The sequence below is a fragment of the Akebia trifoliata genome, chromosome 15 (genome assembly GCF_017979445.1).
Source record: "Akebia trifoliata isolate Shusen 1 chromosome 15, ASM1797944v1, whole genome shotgun sequence".
Lineage (NCBI taxonomy): Eukaryota > Viridiplantae > Streptophyta > Magnoliopsida > Ranunculales > Lardizabalaceae > Akebia > Akebia trifoliata.
The window spans coordinates 20,863,993-20,886,024 of NC_141389.1; the positions used below are offsets into that span (position 1 = coordinate 20,863,993).

The window sequence follows — 22,032 nt, forward strand, 5'->3', positions numbered from 1 at the left end:
TAATGTGCACCTGACATGTAAGGTCTATTCTACCTCAAATTTTCAGCATGTAACCAATAAAAAGTGTTGCTAAATTTTTCTTCAATGCATTTATTTATGAAATGTCGATTTTTCCATTTATGGTAGTCTTACGACATTGACTAAAATAGTTCTGATCTAATATCCGAAGGAGCCTTCTGACATTGACTAAAATAGTTCTGATCTAATGTCAAAAGGAGCCTTTTGACATTGAGTAAATAGTTATGATTTAATGTCAGAAGGCTCCTTCTGACATTGACTAAAATAGTTCTGATCTAATGTTAAAAAGAGCCTTCTGACAAGAAGTAAAATAGTGCTGATCTAATGTTAGAAAGCTCCTTTTGACATTGACTAAAATAGTTCTGATCTAATGTTAAAAGGAGATTTTTGACATTGAGTAAAAAAGTTCTGATTTAATGTCAGAAGGCTTCTTCTGATATTGACTAAAATAGTTCTGATCTATTAGATTTTTAATGTTTAAAGAAATGCAATGATATTTTTTTTTTTTTTAGTTTTATTGAAATTTAGTAGAATTTTAGATTATAAGATGAAATATTTCTCATGAGTTAGAATTACAATTGTTAGTGTCTTAGAGCTTGATTATCGTGTTGCATTTAATGTGTTTGATGTATTGCGTCTTAAAGGTTTGATAGAATGTGTATCATTTTTTACATATATTTTTATAGATTTTCCATTTGGTTACAAATAATCTCATTCTTAGTATCAAAATACCATATGCAGGGAGAATCTAATAAATGGATAAAAGGAAGATTTCGTTGATATATTTTTATGATGGAAAGATCGTAGACCCATTTGACGGGTTTAAGTATAGTGATAAATGCAAAAATAAGTATGTTGGACGTGATATTTTATTTAAAATATTTACCGACATGATGTATGAAGTCACCGCATGTAATCGAGATGAGGTAAATTTTAAGTTAAAATACTTGTATAGAATTAGCCCTCCATTCGTTGAGATAGATATATAAAACAATGCAGACGTTAAAGTCATATACATTTTCATCACGAAATCTCGACGCTTTGTTGAAATGAAAAATGATACTAACCGTATGCATACACAGAATATATTTGAAAATAGGTATGGGACATTATGAATTCGTATCTATTATAGAAAAAAATTTATTTGTTATATTTTATTTGTGGTTGATACGAATGATTTACGATTTTACACATGTAGAAGGGAAAAATGTTAGAGCCAATTGTGGTCCCTTCGAAGTTGTTGAAAATAGAAAGATATGCAACTAGGTTCGTTATTTCTTTAATTTTATTTTAAATTAAGAACTTGTTGCAGTCTAAGTTATATCGATGCGATTCCTTTTTAATTATTCTTTTAATCTTATTTACAAAGGAATGTTGAAGACGATCCTATTTCAACAAATCTAACCAAGGGATGCAATGATACTGGACGAGTTCTAGATTCATCACATATTAGGTTAGTATATGAAACTAGGCATACACTAGGGTGATTCGAATCTTAAAAAATCATATATAAATTTTTCATGATATATTGATTCATATTGTCATGTCTATAATAAAGTTGGGAGTTCAATTTATACACCCGTGCATCGAAATGTTCCAGATTCAGATTTCTCAAATCCAAACCTATACGTCAATATTTCAGGATGTTCAACCCCTATGTATGTCTACTCGTGTTACTTTCTTCAATTAATCCTTTTAGAAATATTTTTAATTTGGCACGTCTATGTTTAGATACAATTTTCCTTCTACAATGAATTGTCTGTTTGACGGTGAGGATGTTGATATGGATGAGGGTATTTACTCTCGTAGAGAAAAAAGTAAATTATTTGAGTCGCGTAATTCATCCGAAAAGAAAGTCTCATAAAATAGTTCATGCAGTAGTTCCGACGCAAGAGATGAGTTTAGTTGCAACGTAGACATGGGATTAGATTCTGATAAAGGATCTGATAGTGTTGAACCTGACAATATGTGGGAAAAAACTTATGATGAAGGATACGATAGCCCATATTTTGAGAATGAAGTTCTTGAGTTTTTTCTTGAAAATCGTTCTAGAGGAAGAATGGAATTAAAAGTTGGAAATACGTATGGTTCAAAAAAATTGTTTCAAGTAGCTTTAAAAGAGTGTGCGATATTGTCAAACTTCCAAATTGAACCCATAAGGACTTGTCACACAGCGATCTCAGCCAAGTGTGTTATCCAAAGTTGTCCTTGACTCAGTCATGCTACTAAACTCCGCGGGATTCCAACTTTTGAAATAAAGAAGTTGATCTCCAATCATACGTGTGCATTACCAACACGTGGTCGTGACCATAGGCAAGCCAGTAGTCGTTAGATTGCAGTTCGAGTGAAGGCGACTTTGAAGGAACATCCCAATATGACACCTAGCCAAATTATCACATATATTCAAAAACATTTTGGTGCTACAATTTCGTATCGTAAGGCGTGGAGGGCAAAATAGTTTGCTATATCGGAATTGATTGGTTCATAGGACGAGTCATATCGTATATTACCATCATATTGTGTAGAGTTAATGGGTGTTGATCCTGTTGCTGTCACTGTACTTGTATGTAGAGAGGAAGATAGGTTTGTGAGATTTTTTTGGAGTTTTGGTGCTTGTATTAAAAGTTACAGAAATAACATAAGAGGTATTATTTCAATTGATGCAGCCCACCTAAAAGGTAAATATTGTAGCCAACTCTTACTTGCAACTGGCTTAGATGGTAATAACAAGGTCTTTCCAATAGCCTTTGCGATCGTCGAGAGTGAAAATATTGATTCTTGATTATAACATGCTCGAATATTGGTTCGTATTGATATCTGATCGTCACCCAGGCATTATGGAGAGTGTCCCTTTTGTATTTCCCAACGTCATCCATGGGTTTTGTTTAAGACACCTATGTGATAACTTCATACGTGAGTTCAAGGACAACGTTGCCAAACAGAAGATCTGGATGATGGGAAATATATATAACATTCCAGCATTTGAACGTGAGATGCTTGAGTTGCGTGACACTCAACCCAAATATTACAAATGGTTAAGTGCCATCAATTAGAAAAAATGGACTAGAACTTACTTTCATGTCAAACAATATCGCATGATGATAACGAACATATCTGAATGTATGAACAAGGTACTAAAGTTAGAAAAGGAACTTTCGATTACAGCTCTTGTTCATGCAACACATACTAAGTTGTCTAAGTATTTATTTGAGCGGGTTGAAGAATGTAAAATATTCAAAGATCAGTTGACTCCTTTTGCTCTGCGTGAAATTAAGAGATTTGATATTCCATCAAATTATGTAGATGTTCATCAAACTGGAATTCATATGTACGAGGTTGGTGTACTTAAAAATAGATATGTTGTCGATCTAGGAAAGTTGAGTTGCATATGTCGTCGTTATGACCAGCTTGGTCTCCTATGCCTTCATGCCATTTCTGCCATCAAGCATGGTAAAATATCACCGTATGATTTCTTAAAAGATTGGTTCACAGTTGATCGATACCGAAAAACATACAAGGATTTCATCAATCCCACGATTGATGAAAGTCAATGGATTGTTAGATGTGATGATGTGATCGTATCCCCTCCAAATATATTATCGATGTGGAAAAATAGGTTCAAAAGTCAGTCCGAGAAGCATTTATATTATCGATGTGAAAATTGTGGACGTCGTGACCACAATCGTAGGAGATGTGTGTACCCTCCTACTTCATAATTGAGGTTGGTTTCTAGTCGAAAAATAGTTATGAATATTTTTGTACAATCATATTACATTATGATATAGTGTCAAGAGGATCCTTCTGACATTGTATAAAAAACAGTCTAATATAATGTCAAAAGGATCCTTCTAACATTGTATAAAAGATATTCTGATATAATGTTAAAAAAATCCTTCTGACATTATATCAGAATAATTGTATTCAAGTATCCATAGGATGAAATGTAGAAAAAAATATTTTTGAGAAATAACGATCTTTTTATTTTACTTGAGGTGTCCATATGAATCATTATGATAAAATTAGTTATTTTTTATTAATTCAATGTCAATAAGATCTTTCTAACATTTTATTTATTCATTGTATTCAATTGTCCATAGGATCAAATATTTAAGAATTTATAAATGGCTGAACATCTATTTCTTTTCGGTCAATGAACATGTTTAAACAAATTTATATGTTTTTTTGGTCAATGAACATGTCTAAATAATCACTTAGGTATATGATTTTGATTTATTTTGTAAAATTATAAAGATGTTTAAACAATTAATTAGATTATGATAGTCCATCATTTTGTTATAGTATGAAGAATCATTTGTAGGCGTTTTGCAAACATGAGCTTATTACTATGCTTATGTATATTTTGATGGCTTAAATTTTAAATATTATTGTGCAGGTATATTTGGATGGCTAAATACTATGTCGTGTTCATTCGACATAAGCCTGGAATATACTCTACTTGGGAAGAGTGTCATAGGTATGTCGATGGTTATCTCGGAGCATGTTATACGTCATTTAAGACCTTAGAAGATGCTGAGAAACACTTTCTTAATGATCAAGTTCGTGGTACTTGTCTGAATCAAAAGAAAAATGACAAGTTGGAGGCTTGTGAGATGTCTTGTGTTTTGGTTGGTATTAGTATGGTTTAATTAACAGTTATGTTGTTAGGTTTTTATGTAATATGATGTTATTAGGAACAAACCTTTAAAATTGTAATTGAGCGCAATGACAACTCCTTTTTGTTTAAAATGGTTGTGAATGATATAAGTAGATGTTTTACCTTCCCCAAAAGTTAAATAATATTCAGTGAGATGCCTTTATAGAAGGTAATTTATAGAATTTTTTTTAAATGATGATACGATCACCTTTTGTTTTACACAATTCTTGAGTTACTAGAATAGATCTTTATCTCTATAAACCATATTACATTATCTAAAGAGTGATTTGTGTCCCTCTCTCAATTCTTTCATTGATATGACATTGTCACGTACCTTTCATAATGAAATAAACTTGATTTTAAATTTGAGTTATAGGTTTGCATTGTCAGTATCACTTTATTAACAAGGAAAAATAATACGTAATTACAACAGTTGAAGTGGGTTATATTAATAAACTTCATCTCCCATTTCAATAGTTGGGTCGTGTTAGTGAAAAAATAATTGAAAAGTACTCAACCATTGTTATTAATAAAAATAAAAACATTCTGATTCCATTCTTTAACACATAAATAGTAAAAACATCCACATTTAAATTACGCTCATGCATCCTCTTACAAACATACTAGAGACTACTATTTTGATTAATGCCGTTCTCCATATGATAAGGAGAGCGAATATTATTACTCTCTAATACCTCATTTATGAAATCAAAGTTCACATTTGGATGTTCCGCATAATCAGATCCTAGAGTTTGTTGTCTACTTTTTCGGATAAATATCAGTCTCTTTTCATCATACATCCTATTAATGGCACTTTTGTAGTTGTCTGGGTTGTCCCTGCTCATATACTCTCATATCCTTTCCGGAATAAATATGCACAGACTTCTCATCATACACCTTAGTTTCTTACCATCATCGAGTAAATCTTGTCAGAATGCATTTTTCCTAGCCTTCTCGTTTTTATCGGTTGATTCGATAAGTTTCGTGTACATCTGAGACTCGTAATTATCAAGTTTGAGCTCATCAACCTCATTCGATTGCATATTTGCCATGTTAGAACTTATATTCCTTTGTAAAAATAACTCTGAAGGTGTTTGTATTTTTTGGGTAAAAACACCTTCCTATTTATAGAATCTTAGGCTCATTTATTGTAAAATCTTATTTTATTCAATATATGAAAAATATAAAAAATAAGATATAATGACTTGACTTGATATCTGTGACACATTAAATATTTTGTCTAATTTTACAAAATTATTTTTACAAAAGATCTCTGTAAATCTAAGTGATTGAATGACTTGACTTGATATCTGTGACACATTGATTCTTTTGTAAAATTTTGAGAAATTAATTTTTGAAAGATGTGTAAATCTAAGTGAGTGAATGACTTGACTTGACATCAGTAACACATTGATTGAATGACTTGACTTGACATTAGTGACATATTGATTATTTTGTAAATTCTCTGGAAAAAAGTTTTTTCAAAGATCTGTGTAAATCTGAATGAATGACTTGAGTTGACATCTGTGACAAATTGATTTAGGTAATTGAAATTTGTGAATTTTTTTATAAAATTTGAACATGTAACTCCAAGTCTGAAAAAAGACAATGTCACAAGTATCCATCTAAAAATACATTTAAAAAAAAATTAATTTTTTATATCAAAAGGATTTATATAAACATCTTAGGTACAATATAAAGATGATCATTTCTCAGATAAGATCCCTTTGTACATTTTCAGAAATTTTTTAGTCTCTTTGGGATATTTTATCTCTGAACATTGATTCTTGCAAATTTGTATCCAGTCGACCCGTCATCTGTATCTACATTTTTAAGAAAATGTATGGAAACTTCTTGGCGAGAAGAATCGAGTGTCATTGTACTGTTAATCATGATTTATTTATATACTAAATTGAGAAGAATTTTGATAGAGATGTTGAAATGCATTTTGTTATTTCACTTGATTTCCATTAGATGGTAACCTTCTTTTAGTAGGTACTTGTGTCCGAATGATCCACATTTTGTGTCCGAATAATCTTGTGATTTTTTTTTTCATTTTGTGACACTTCTTTCCTTGAGAATTTGTTGGGTTACATTAAGAGATGTTACAATAATAATTATTAATGGTTTATGATGCTTGTGGTCATAATCCCTAGTAAGTATTTGTTGGATTGGTTTCAGCATGGCATTGAGTTGTTCATTTACGAGGTTGACTATGTCCAATGGTTATAGCCATCTGATCAATGAAATATTGGATTGTTATGCCCTCCTGCCTAGAAATTTATATGAAGATTCTTGTCTGAATGGTTATTATTTAGTCAATGATATGCATATTTTGAGCCTTTTAACATTATATGAGAACTATTCATTAAATTTGAGGTATGTTATTCAATGTTCAGTTGTGTTGTTTGAGATTCAAGTCCTTTGTGGGATATCATCTTTTTAATTGCTAATTATTTTCTATTAGATATTGATAAAATTTTTATATTAATAACTATCAAAAGACTAAATGGTATTCTTTGATCCTTTAAGTAGTTGATATTGATATTAGAAAGTGAATAACAATATGAAGGTTTTACTTGGTATACAAATCTTTTGTAGTTTCAAGTGAAATACTTTGTATATCTTCAAGTTTAAATGCAAACATTAACGCACTTTATATGACTCGTGTTATTGTTTGTAATAACAAGTTCCAAAACATGCAAAGATGACAATTTATTTTATTTTCTAAAACAAGAGCCAAGGAGACCAAGGATATATAGGTGCATTTTAAAGTTTGTTCTTTGATCATCTAATCTATTACCCAAGTTACCAATACAACGTGAAACGGATGAGGGGTATTACTACAGTGCACTTCAACTCAAGATAATTTGTTTGACTCATAGACATAGGTATTACTACTATACAAAGTGGATTTTAGATTTCTTTTAGTGTCACTATTTGCTATCGTTCTTTTGGTTCTTTTATTTTTATTTTTACCTCTAATGATATTTTTTCACTCTATTTTTTTCATGGCTATTATTATTATACAAAGTGGATATTAGATTTAACATTCTATATATGCCTAGTCTGCCACACAATACGTAACTCCTGTGTCGTTGTTTGTTATTATTATTTCTTTTACCTTTGATAATCTTTTTTCTTTCCCTTTTTAAGGAGGTATTTTGCACAACAAAACTAAAACTGCTAAGGGAGAGCAGTTCGATAAACTAAAATGACCGAGATTGTTTGAGGGGTAGTGTTTCATATCATCTTTGGAGAACAAAAATGTTTGGTTTATAGCTTAGTTGGTTTGGCACTTTGCAAGAAACTTTGATGTCGTGGGTTCAAGTCCAGCTTACCCATCAAAGAAAAAAATAAAAACTGTTTGGTTTTCTTTTGCTGCTGCTTGTATAGGCACAACCTGGATGATCTTAAGATTTGTTAGCATTTTTGCTCTTGTTGGACCAACTAATAACTGGCCAACAAAAAGTTTTAGACTTTTGGGATAACTGCTACATGCCTTGAAACATTTATAAAAAGTTGTGTTGGATATTCTGTTATCGCATATATATTGGGCATAAGTGACAGGTAATCATTAGTTGTAGACTTTTAGTTTTGAAACGCAAGTATATCATATATATTGGTGCTGATCTTGCAGCTTTGTGCACTGAAGTAGCACTACAGTGCATCAGAGAAAATATGGATGTGATTGACTTGGAAGACGGATCCATTGATGCTGAGATACTCAATTCCATGGCAGTTACGAATGAGCACTTCAAGACTGCTCTTGGAATAAGCAACCCCTCTGCTCTACAGGAAACAATAAGTCAAGTTTCAGGAAACTTTGCCATGAGTAGCCTATGGTTTCTGCTTTGATGAGAGACATCTTTTTTTTAGTAGTTTGACTTTTTGAATTTTGATGAGTAGGTTGTCGAAGTGCCCAACGTCAACTGGAACTGGTACCATCATTGGATTGGGAGACTTGCTCTCATCTTCGGAGGTGCAGGGAATGCTTGGAAGATAAGCTATGGGTTTGTTCTTTCCTTCATTCTTGTAACTGTTATCATTTTAGAAGCATTATTGCAGCTACGAGGACCCGACAAAACAATTTCACCAGCCTTCCAATGGATCCAATTCAATAGGTAATTCCATGTTGTTTTTTCCCTCTTGTAATATTTTTTTTTCTTTTATTCCTTATTACCTTTTTTTACCAAACTCTATTGAAATTGGAAATAAATTTCTATAACAGGAAAAGCTTTTCTAGATTTCAGAAATAAATCCATGTGAATTTAGTAAGATTTACTGCATTGCTTTTTTTCTAGATTTCAGAAATAAATTTTTAGCATATTTGCAGCTTATATTTTATTTGAATAGTAGAAATTTCCATTTGCAAACTATAGCTTCTTGTAGATTGAGAGAAGGAAAGTAGAGCTTGGATTTAAAGAGGGTAATGACCTAAATTATAGATGAACATATTTATAGGAAAAGTTGAGCTGATCTATTTTTTGAACTTTTTATGTTGAAAATTTGGTCAGTCAGTTTAGTAACAGGTTTTGGGAAAATAAAACATGTACTATGTACTAATATAATTGAAGCTTTATGGGTGCTAGGTTGTTCTTCTAAAGTGGTGTACATCTTGTGGTTCATTTTTATATGATTTTCTTACCGAAGAAGATTGAATATATACAAAATAGAATTAGTAGTTTTATATAGAGGATTCAATGTCTCAAATTATTGATCCTGCATGTGAAGAATAATTTTTTTTTTCTAGTATTATTTCTTGACCATCAGTTTATATGTAATTGTAGCACTTATTTTTTTTTATTTTCTTTTATATGGATAGGGGATAGTGCAAACGTTAGTGTAGGTGGGGCAACTCCTTTGTATATTGCTACTGACAATAGGAGCCCTGATATTATCAATTGCTTGCTAAAAGCTGGAGTTGATCCCAACATCAGTGATGAGGTGAGGTTGTCTGGACTTTCACTTCTTTGTGTATTTATGTTATTTCTCATTTTTTTACTCGTATCTATCTTGTATAGATGATCGGAGTCTGGTATGCAAATATGGGCTTTTTAGTTTTAGATGAGAAAACTCATTGTATGAACCAGTTTCATTTTAATCAGATACTACCATATATATTTATGTTCTTTGTTTATTAATGTAATGTTAGAGCATTATGGCTATATTTCTTTGTTTGCATTGTCATTCTCCTTTGCATGAGTAACAGTCGTAAAATCAAAGTGGTACCTTTGTGCAAAAACTCAAGAATGTTTTGAATGTTGATAATTGTTTGTTATGTAGGGGATAAAATTAGAAAACTTATACATAATTACTAGTAATTGCCACAATACATGCATGACTTGCAAGTGGAAAATCAACCCTGATACATTTATATGCAATCGCTACGTTGGGAGGCCAATTATTTGTTTCTTTTGGGATGTTATTCTAATTTGGGAACAAAAATGTACCAAATACTTCCTCTATATTTCCATCATTCATATGAAAATTTTAATTTACACAGGTGTGGTCTAATAAATCAATGGATTGTTGTGGCCCTATTGCAAATATCAATGGAAGTGACGACCTCGTTGTGAATTATATATAGGGTCAGCAAAATAGTTAGTAGAAACCAAAAGAAATTTAAATCTTCTGTAAAAAGTGCAAAAAAATTTCTCTGACCATATGCATATAGGATGGGGTTGTCATTGTTGCTAGAGTACTTGACAATGTTCCCTTCTCATGTTAATAATGCTTTATGCCAAAATATAATTTCGTAGATTATTGTGATTTAAGCCATATTCTTTGGTTATTTCATAGAGTTTGGCTGATATGTATTGGTTATAATATAGGGGGAGCCTGTGAATCAGCAATTCATATACTTTTGGTGTTATAGTTGTTTTTAAACTCTGAACTTTGAGCTTTTTCATTTCTTTCAATCTGTGTATCTGTTAAGAAATACCAAAAGTGGTGGGTTGTGTTTTTATAACATTATTAACTGTAGGAATATCTCTTATTAATCTTGTTCATTTTGTTCATGTTTTTCCACCACAGGATGGCCTAAATCCAATACATGTTGCTGCTGCAAGCGGTAATCATGGAGCTGTGGAGATTCTTCTCCCAGTGACATCTCCTGTTCTCTAAAAAATCTTTGGCACATTGATCTCTATTTTGAATTATGAACTTGTTTTGGTACCATACAGTGCATTGAAGTTGTTCCGTGTAATTTCAGGTCATTCATGCCTTTTGTCCAATGTGTTCGTAGGCAACGTTAAGGTTCTCGTTTGGTTATCATTCGGGATAGATGGACCCAAGTAGGTAGCAATGAAGCTACTTGTTTGATCTGAGGATCAAGCTATCACTGACGCCATCCATGAGATCATTACAAACGATAGATTCTAAGGTATGTTTTGGTTGCACATGATTTATGGCTTTACCATTTTATTTTACCAGAGTGAGCATGGAGATGGGGTGAAGTATAAGAGATGGTTGGCTTCAAGTGCACACTAAATCCAAGAAACATATCACATTTGTTTATAATTCATAGAGTTGTTTCTTTTTTTATGGTGAAAATATTCGTGAATGCATAATTTGTTTTTCGATTTTGTAGATGCATGTTTGGTAGATTGTAGTTTATGTTTGGTAAAATATTCATTTACAAGTTGTGGTATCTTTTTATAAACAAATGATAAGTAAAATTTGTAGTGCCAATAGCAGCTCTTTTTCTTTATATAATTGTATGTTTTATTTTGGAATGAATATTTTATTAATTTTTTCACAACATTAAAGGCGGTTTTAAACTGCCTCTAATGTTGTTTTTTATAAAACTAATTTTTATTAAGGACGGTTTTCAAATTGCCTCTAAAATATAAAAACCGCCCTTAAATAACAATATTTAGAGGCGGTTTTAAAACTGTCCTTAAATTATTATTATTAGAGGCAGTTTTCAAATTGCCTCTAAAATATAAGAACCGCCCTTAAATCATATTCTTTAGAGACGATTTTTAAACCGTCATTAAATTATTATTATTTGAGGCGGTTTTCAAATAGCCTCTAAAAATATAAAAAACGCCCTTAAATCATTATTTAGAGGCGATTTTAAAACCGCCTTTAGTTAGCCACTAAAAGGAATCAGCGACGCAACTATAGTGGGCGGTTCGATTAACCGCCCTTAAAATTGGAGGCGGTTTAGTCGAAATTGGTGGCAGTTTAAAACCGCCTCTAAATACCTCATATTTTGTAGTGCATCTTCCACCTTCTTTCCCAATCCCTTTTTAGTTTCAACGAGAGAAGAAAATCCAAGAAACTTTAATGGAAAACCATTTAGATTTCTCTCCACTACAACCAGCACTCTAGAGGGCGATGGTTTAAGCTGAGAAAGAGAAATGATGTTGTCGGCCTCAGGAAAAATGTCTCCTTGAGGTCTAAGAGATTACTAATTCTCGAGATATATTCTTAGATAGCGAGGTAGTCAAATACCAGCTGTCGCTTAACTTAACTGGTGGTTACTATGAGATTCCAATATTCGACAGCACTTGCTGCGTAAGAATGGGAAAGGTAATGGTGTTTTCGGAACATTAGTAACCACTGGAACAAAACCTTCAATCGCATCTTAACAGTTGTAGCAATAGAACATGATTGTCCTCCACTAGATATCCTCCACGTGTATACACAACCAATCCTTCCTCTGATGCATTATAAAGCCTCTTAGCGTCCTCAGGGATTGTCGATGTGGTGCGTTGGATTGAGGACAGACATTCATGGAAGAACACAACAACTACGTTGCTGGTACTGGTTTTGCTTTTGATTTTGGAACTACATGTTTTGATTAAGGGGCCCCACTTCCACATCTTGATCTGAAGATCTCACAAGCAGATGTGGTTGATCGAGACGATGGTTTAGACAATGGATGCACCCCATCCTTGGAGTTAACTCGAGCGGATTCACTATGGGCTTAGTAGCTCACTGCTTCTACTCAACATGATCGAGAAGATGGTTCAAAGAATGGGTGCATCCTATCTTTGGAGCGAACTCGAGCCGATTCACCATTGGCTCAGCAACTCACTGCCTCTACGCAAGATGATCAAGTTCCTTCAGCTCAGGCACCTTCGAGTGACCATCCTCAACAATTCCTATTTTAAGCTAATAATTTAATCCCTATTTTAAAAATCAATTTCAAGTGGCACGTGCACATAAATCACTGAGTCAACTCACATGTATTTATAAAGAGAAATTTTGATTTAAGACTTCTACATACACCAAAATCAGTGAGTTAGCCCACGTATTTTAATCAACGTACACCAAAATCAGTGACTTAGCTCACGCATTTTTAATCAAAGAAATTTAATTTTTAAATATCCACTTTACCAAAATCAACGAGTTAGCCCATGCCACTACATCAAAATGCGCAGAAAACAACTGCCCTGGACAATTGTTTTGTTGGAAAACAACTGCTCCAACCATAAAGGGAGTAGTCGTTTTAAATAGGCTTCTGTTTCATATACGACAAATGTGATTCGTAGGGGAATTGTTGAAATAAACGACTGTTGATGGCAGTCAACAGAAATGACGGACTAGGGCAATTGTTTTTTCCTTGAATTTTAAGTAAAAATATAAATCTTTTGGAAAAAAATGCTCACAATATATTTTTTTGGCTAATGGCGATGACCACGTTTGACTCTCACTATTGGGTTTTGATTTAAAAAATAAAATTTGCAAAATAATTCCCTATGGAAAAAGTAAAAATTAAAAATATAAATGAATAAATTTCAAAAGTTTCCTAAATAAAACTCAAAAATAGATAATCCGAAGGAGGAGAGAGAGAGATCTTGGATTTTTGGATCAGTGGTGGAGATCTTGGTTTACCACCCTTCTTATTCTTCTTCTCACCTCTATTTAAATGTGAGAACAAATGAATGTTTTCGCTGCTTTTGAAACAATGCCCTTGACCTCGGTCTCCTCCCAAAGACCACTTATTTAAATAGTCTCTCTGTTTTGGTAAATATTTGAGAGACCCTTTTGTTTTCAAATTGATGACATGCAGCCATTGAAAGATTTGTTTTTGAATGTATCAAATGTATTGCCAATGTATCAGAATGTATCGATTTCTAAAATAACCGAAACATTGAAACAATATGAGATTTTAGACCATGGGTGGACCATCTCCATCCTCTTATACATTATCAGTCCTACCATAGAAGAGCCGACAACTTCATGTCTTCTTCCTCACTAAAAGCCCTCTTGTTAATCCTTGGATCTAACTGGTTAAAACATTTTTAGCCACAACTTTTCCTTGTAGAAACAATTGCGAAAGGAAAATCATAAATACCATCTAACCCAAAAATTGATTCCATGATGAATCAAGACTCAAAATTTAAAACAGAAGATACGGAACTCAAAATCTTCATTTTCTAATTAAAAAAAAGAAGTAAAATAAGTTATGATTTCAATTCTTTGAATTGGGAAGGAAAATAACGCTTCTCTATGACAGAGGGCTAGACGCAGCAAGAATAAATTCCTACAATGACCTAGAAACCAAACTATCAAAATTCCAAAATGAATTAGACCATAGATCTTCAATAACCATATGAAAAGTCATTAAGCAAATGTCATGTTTAACATATTTTCCTCTACAATTGGGTGGTGTTGGATCATCAAAGCCTTGATCATCATGCTATGATATGTATATAAGTTGTTGGGTATGGTGAGAGATGACAAGAATTCTAGGGTCTGTTCATGAATCATACAAATCTTATGGGATCTATAGACAAAACCCAATTCTAGAAAAGCACAAAAGGACTAACATAATGATATGAGAACCAAAAAATTCTCCCTTCAATAGGTATTTTTTTCTTCAAACCCAAAGAATATACATGAAAGCAAGAGGAAACAAATTTCACCAACCCTTTAGAAACAACTCTCCTCGCTTCCATGTTTCAACATCAATCATTTTTTATTTCCAACAAAAATACTAGCTTGATAAAACCAAGAAATTAAACTGATCAAAATCCACACAAGTACGAACAAATAAACAAAACCATACCTAGAAGCTAAGAAATAGTTCAAAATGAGAGAGTGGGAGATCTAACTAAGTAAAACTATAAAGAGAAAGGAAAAAAAAAAAATCGAAAGGAAAGTTGTGTGGAGAGAGAGAGAGAAAATTCCTCTGTAATTCCCCACTGATTACAAAACAAATCATTCATCCACTCTTTCCATATGTAATACAAAATAATACCAAAAAATAATAAAGATTCAACCCAAAGCCACAAATATAGCACTTCTCCTAAGCCTAGAATATAAGAAACCAAATCTCTCAAATTACAAAACAAATCACTCAACCAGTCTCTATATATGTAAAATACAAAATAACACTAAAAAATATATTCTTATTTAGATTTTAAACCAAGAAATATATCCAACCCAAATTCACAAATATTGCACTTCTCCTAAGTAGAGAGAGAGAGAGAGAGAGGTTGAAAGTATACCTATTGCCCAAGAGATCTTGAAGGTGAATTATCATTTTCTCTTCATGATCAATAAAATTATCTCGTTTGATCCTTGGCCTAAGTTATTAGTCTGTCTGAGTTTGCGACTCTTACGACATCAAGCAAACCTGTTGATAACACACACATCACAAAAATACAATATTTTAATCGTTAAACCAACCCCAAAACAATATTAAAATCAACAGATATTTATCGTAGATCTAAGGTCTAATTCATTTTAGCATTTTCGCATCCTATGGAGCTCACCTCTTGCCTCAACTACACGGTCGCTATCATTGTTGTCAACAACTAAGATGAGACCAAACGTGTTTTGGAGAAATATATAAGAGGACCTTGGCACATCATGGTGAACTAAATACGGTAGTGTGCAATTTTAACTAAAGAAATTTGATTTTAAAGCTCCACGTGCACTCAAATCTGTGACTTTGCCCACACATTTTTAATTAAAGAAATTTGATTTTAAATCTCAACATGCACCAAAATCAGTGAGTTAGCCCACACATTTTTAATCAAAAAAATTTCATTTTTAAATCTATACGTGCACCAAAATCAGTGAGTTAACCCACTCATTTTTAATCAAATAAATTTGATTTTAAATCTCCACGTGCACCAAAATAAGTGAGTTAGTTTGATTTTCTAGATAGATAAAAAAGGAAAAAAAATCCTACCTAAGACTCCCCCAAAATGGCAAATCGACTTGATGGGTATCTTTTTTTTTTTTTTTTTTTTTTTTTTTAAAAGGTAAGGGATATTTTATATAACCTTTCATGCACATAAAAGCATGAATCAATTTGAAATGTTCGTTTTGATTCGTAAAATGCCGAAGCATGCATATTGAACACACATTGAATCAAGGATGAAATCATGAGAATGACGTCCGAACAACCAGCAAAAAAAGTAAGCTCTTTAGCAATAATGACCGAAAGTGATAATGGATTCACCTTATGGAGAGGTGGCTGCTATGGGATTTCTTCAAAGTAAATTATCGATCTCCCCCTATCAACTCTAAGGAGGACAATAGTGACAGAAAGAGAGGGGTAAATCATTATTGAGTGGGTTTATAAGAGGGAGGATGAAGGACTGGATTAAAGGTGGGTGTGATGTAGTCGTTAATGAGTGTGTGAGAGTGAGAGAGATGATGAAGGTGCTGCTATGGGAGACGACTAAACCAAGAGAGTGAGAAAAAGAAAATAAATAAATAAGAGGATGGCTGCGATGGAAGGTGAGGCCGAGAGAGTAAGAAGGAGAGAGAGGTGAGGGGAGTGTACTATGAAGAAGATGGGTCATGAAGGGGTTGTTGGGTGAAGAAGGTGAGCGAAAGAGAGTTGTTCGAGAGGTTCTCGAAACATGAAGAAGGTGAATGTAAGTCGAAGGAGACTTCTGTGTGTGGGCTTTAATGGAGTGAGAAAGAGATGATGGTGAAAGTGTTGAGGTATGGCTGAAGTGTGATGGAGAGGAGGGCTGATAGAGGATATCAGCTTTCAGAAGAAGAAGATGGAGGCGTGACCAAGGTAGGTACTAGGGGTGAAACTTGGTTCGGGTTGGTTCAGTTTAGAGCTAAATCAAAACTGAACTGTCCAAGGTCGGTTCCATTATATGGGAACCAGAACTGAACCAAATTGCTCTAGAACTGAACCAAACCAAACCGACCTTAATTCGGTTTGGTTCGGCTCCAGGGGTTGCCAAAAAATTTCTTAAGCAAATATTTTTACAAACTTGATCCTCAAAACTTTCCTTAACAATTTCACAAATTGAATAAAATAGCTCATAATAATAAAATTAGAACTTTTAGAAAAACCAAATAAGTTCATTTAACAACCTTAGTAACTTACAAAATTCAATAAAATAGTTCATAAATAATAAAATATGAAAAAAATATATATTTTATCATCTTAATAATGAATTAATCAATCTTAAGACTTTTAAAAAATCAAGTAAAATGATTCTGTTATAATAAAACATGAAATAACATTGGGAAAATAAAACCAAAGGTTACTAATGCATGTTATGGAATCATGGAACATAGATTGCTATTCTTAATGGGATTATTTTGATAAAGATACTTTCATGACTCGAAATCCCCCAAATAAATAAATCCCCAAATTTCTTTATGCCTCAAACATGTCTAAACTAAACAAAAACAACCTTATAAGACAAATCAAAATGTATTAAAGAAAAACTAAATATTTCAAGGTTCACTTTAACTTACTCTATATCTTTTTAACATCAGTTGGAACTTTAACGGTAGGGAAGAAAACCCCCGTCCCTCTAGATTCCTTCACAAAACCACCTTTGTAAGATCCATTTACCTAAAAAGGCAAAAATCGCTTGACCCTGGTTTTGCGGCCTCTACAGAACCATAAAACTTGGTTGTATAAAGCTCTCAACCTACAAACAACAAAGCGATAAAAAGAAACCCATTTATCCATTAAAGCTAAAAAAGGAAAGTTTTAAATAAAGCTACCCAAAAATAGAATCAAACACAACCTTTTTGATTTTCTTGTTTAACTCTACTTGAGTATGAGCCGGTTTAACTAGAGGAAACTAATAAACCGGCCTCGGTTCAAAAACAAAGTTTCCTGCCCAGCAACATAAAAATGGTGAAAATCACCACCATCATCTAAGTTTGGAGGGAAGTCTGCCATTAAAGCAAACTAGAGAGAGAAAGAGAGAGAGAGAGAGGGATGACCCATCGGAGTTGAGAGGCAGCTGCAAGTCAGCCTTGCAAGAGACGAGAGAGAGAAAGAGAGTGAGAGAGGGGGCGGGAGGCTGACCCACTGGCCACTGGAGATGAGAGGCAGCCTGTAGCCGCACCTCAGCCTTGTAAGAGATGAGAGAGAGAGAGAGAGAGAGAGAGAGAGAGAGAGGAAGGAAAGAAGGAAAGAGATTTCCCTCTAGGGTTTAAAAAAATCTTATATTTTGTTTTAAAATAACATGCTAGTTCAGTTTTCGGTTTGATTTTTTAGATAACTGAAAAAGAAAAAAAATCCTTGCTAAGGCTACCCCAAAACGGCGAATCAACTTGATGGGTATCTTTTTTTTTTTTTTCTGTTTTGTTTTAAAACAAGGGCAAAGGATATTTCATATAACCTTTCACGCACTTAAAAGTATGAATCGATTTGAAATATTTGTTTTAATTCGTACAGTGCCGAAACATGCATATTGAGCACACATTGAATCAAGGATGAAATCATGAGCATGACGTCCGAGAAACCTGCACAAAAACAAAACTCTTTTGCAATAATGACCGAAAAAACTGATAATGTACTCACCTTATGGAGAGGTGGCTGCTGTGGGATTTTTTCAAAGTACATTATCGATCTCCCCCAATACACTCTATGGTGGGCAATAGAGATAAAAAGAGGGGTAAATCATTATTGAGTGGGTTTATAAGAGGGAGGATGAAGGACTGGATTAAAGGTGGGTGTGATGTAGTCGTTAATGAGTGTGTGAGAGTGAGAGAGGCGATGAAGGTGCTGCTATGGGAGAGGACTAAACCAGGAGTGTGAGATAAAGAAAATAAACAAATAAGAGGACGGCTGCTATGGAAGGTGAAGCCGGGAGATTAAGAAGGGGAGAGAGGTGAGCGGAGTGTACTATGAAGAAGATGGGCCATGAAGGGGTTGTTGGGTGAAGAAGGTGAGCGAAAGAGAGTTGTTCGAGAGAGGTTGTCGAAGGCATGAAGAAGGTGAATGTAAGTCGAAGGAGACTTCAGTGTGGGCTTTAACGGAGTGAGAAAGAGATGATGGTGAAAGTGTCGAGGGATGGCTGAAGTGTGATGGAGAGGAGGGCTGATAGACGTTCTCAGCTTTGAGAAGAAGAAGACGGAGGCGTGAAGAAGGTAGGTACTAGGGGTGCAACTTGGTTCGGGTTGGTTCAGTTTAGAGCCAAATCAAAACCGAACTGTCCAAGGTCGGTTCCATTATATGGGAACTAGAACCGAACCAAATTGCTCTAGAACTGAACTAAACCAAACCGACCTTAATTCAGTTCGATTCGGTTCCATGGGTTGCAAAAAAATTTCTTAGGCAAATATTTTTACAAACTTGATCCACAACTTTCTTTAACAATTTCACAAATTGAATAAAATAGCTCATAATAATAAAATTAGAACTTTTAGAAAAACCAAATAAGTTCATTTAACAACCTTAGTAACTTACAAAATTCAATAAAATAGTTCATAAATAATAAAATATGAAAAAAAAAATATTTTATCATCTTAATAATGAATTAATCCATCTTAACACTTTTAAAAAATCAAGTAAAATGATCCTTTTATAATAAAACATGAACTAACATTGGGAAAATAAAACCAAAGGTTACTAATGCAAGTTATGGAATCATGGAACATAGATTGCTATTCTAAATGGGATTATTTTGATAAAGATACTTTCATGATTCGAAATCCCCCAAATAAATAAATCCCCAAATTTCTTTATGCCTCGAACATGTCTAAACTAAACAAAAACAACCTTATAAGACAAATCAAAATGTATTAAAGAAAAACTAAATATTTCAAGGTTCACTTAAACTTATTCTATATCTTTTTAACATTAGTTGGAGCTCTAACGGTAGGGAAGAAAACCCCTGTCCCTCCAGATTCCTTCACAAAACCACCTTTATAAGATCCATTTACCTAAAAAGGCAAAAATCGCTTGACCCTGGTTTTGCGGCCTCTACAGAACCATAAAACTTGGTTGTACAAAGCTCTCAACCTACAAACAACAAAGCGATAAAAAGAAACCCATTTATCCATTAAAGCTAAAAAAGGAAAGTTTTAAATAAAACAACCCAAAAATAGAATCAAACAAAACCTTTTTGATTTTCTTGTTTAACTCTACTTGACTATGAGCCGGTTTAACTAGAGGAAACTAATAAGCCGGCCTCGGTTCAACAACAAAGCTTCCTGCCCAGCAACATAAAAATGGTGAAAACCACCACCATCATTTAAGTTTGGAGGGAAGTCTGCCATTAAAGCAAACTAGAGAGAGAGAGAGAGGATGACCCATCGGAGTTGAGAGGCAGCCGCAAGTCAGCCTTTCAAGAGACGAGAGAGAGAAAGAGAGTGAGAGAGCGGGGGGAGGCTGACCCACTGGCCAATGGAGATGAGAGGCAGCCTGTAGCCGCACCTCAGCCTTGTAAGAGATAAGAGAGAGAGAGAGAGTAGAGGAAGGAAAGAAGGAAAGAGACTTCCCTATAGGGTTTAAAAAAATCTTATATTTTATTCTAAAATACTATGCTAGTTCAGTTTTCGGTTTGATTTTTTAGATAACTGAAAAAGAAAAAAGATCCTACTAAGGCTACCCTAAAAAGGCGAATCAACGTGATGGGTATCTTTTTATTTTTTGTTTTTTTGTTTTTTTTTGTGTTTTTTTTTTTGTTTTAAAAAAAGGGCAAGGGATATTTCATATAACCTTTCACGCACATAAAAGTATGTATCGATTTGAAATATTTGTTTTGATTTGTACAATGCCGAAGCATGCATATTGAGCACACATTGAATCAAGGATGAAATCATGAGACTGACGTCCGAGTAACCTGCACAAAAACCAAGCTCTTTTGCAATAATGACCGAAAAAACTGATAATGTACTCACCTTATGGAGAGGTGGCTGCTGTGGGATTTTTTCAAAGTACATTATCGATCTCCCCCTATCAACTCTAAGGTGGGCAATAGGGATAGAAAGAGGGGTAAATCATTATTGAGTGGGTTTATAAGAGGGAGGATGAAGGACTGGATTAAAGGTGGGTGTGATGTAGTCGTTAATGAGTGTGTGAGAGTGAGAGAGGCGATGAAGGTGCTGCTATGGGAGACGACTAAACCAAGAGAGTGAGATAAAGAAAATGCACAAATAAGATGACGGCTGCTATGGAAGGTAAAGCCGGGAGAGTAAGAAGGGGAGAGTGGTGAGGGGAGTGTACTATGAGAAGATGGGTCATGAATAGGGGTGTCAATGGATAGCCGAAATCCGAATTCAAATTCGAATTCGAATTCGAAAAATCGGATATTATCCGAAATTTTCAGATATCAGATTCTGATTCGAATGTCATTTTAAAATTCGAATGAGTTTCGGATACGAATTCGGATATCGCGATATCCGATTCGATAATATCCGCTCCGATATAGTATATGTATTATGTATTTATGTTTTACAACAAAACTTTTATATATGTTATATATGTTATTGTGTATTCGTGTTATATAACAAAACTTTTTTTTTTAAACTTATCTTCTCTGTCTCTCAACCACTTTAATGGCTAAAACGAAGAACCAGTCGACGGTGGGTTTCGATCGAACTCCCGTAACCACCGTCTTCTACGGTCAGCGAGCGTCAAATATATATTCTTTCTCTCTCTCTCTCTCTTTCTCTCTCTCTCTCTCTTCGAAGTTCGAATCAGTTGGAGTGATTTTTCGGAGGAAATGTGTGGGTTTCGAATGTCGACTGTACGAACTCCGATACGTATTCTCCGGTCAGCGAACATGCAGGTATATATTCTCTCTCTCTCTCTCTCTCTCTCTCTCTCTCTCTCTCTCTCTCTCTCTCCGATCCGAACCAGTCGGAGGAAATATGTGGGTTTCGAGTCTTTCGACTGTGCGAACTCCGACTGTTCAATTTGTAGGATTTTTTTATCAGATATCCGATATATGTTTCGGATTCAAATTCGAATGTTTATTAGGGATATCCGATCGGAGTGATTTTCGTGGGTTTCGACTGTGCGAACTCCGACAGATCGAAGACGATGGTATTTTGCAGGATTTTTTTTTCAAATCGGATATTATCGGATATCCGATATATTTTTCGGATTCGAATTCAAATTCGGATAGTATTGTTTTTTTTCGGATTCGAATTCGGATATAGTAGTATCCGATCGG

At 33.9% G+C, this 22,032-nt stretch overlaps 1 long non-coding RNA gene across 1 annotated transcript; it reads right to left on the bottom strand.

Annotated features, from left to right (window-relative positions):
* Window positions 1-14,772: 14,772 nt before the first annotated feature.
* LOC147384570 (uncharacterized) lies at window positions 14,773-20,117 on the bottom strand. Its single transcript, XR_015173027.1, has 3 exons — window positions 19,796-20,117; window positions 17,369-17,547; window positions 14,773-15,266 (listed from the first exon to the last, which is right to left on the bottom strand). It is a non-coding gene; the product is annotated as an uncharacterized LOC147384570 (long non-coding RNA).
* Between the last annotated feature and the right edge of the window lie 1,915 nt (window positions 20,118-22,032).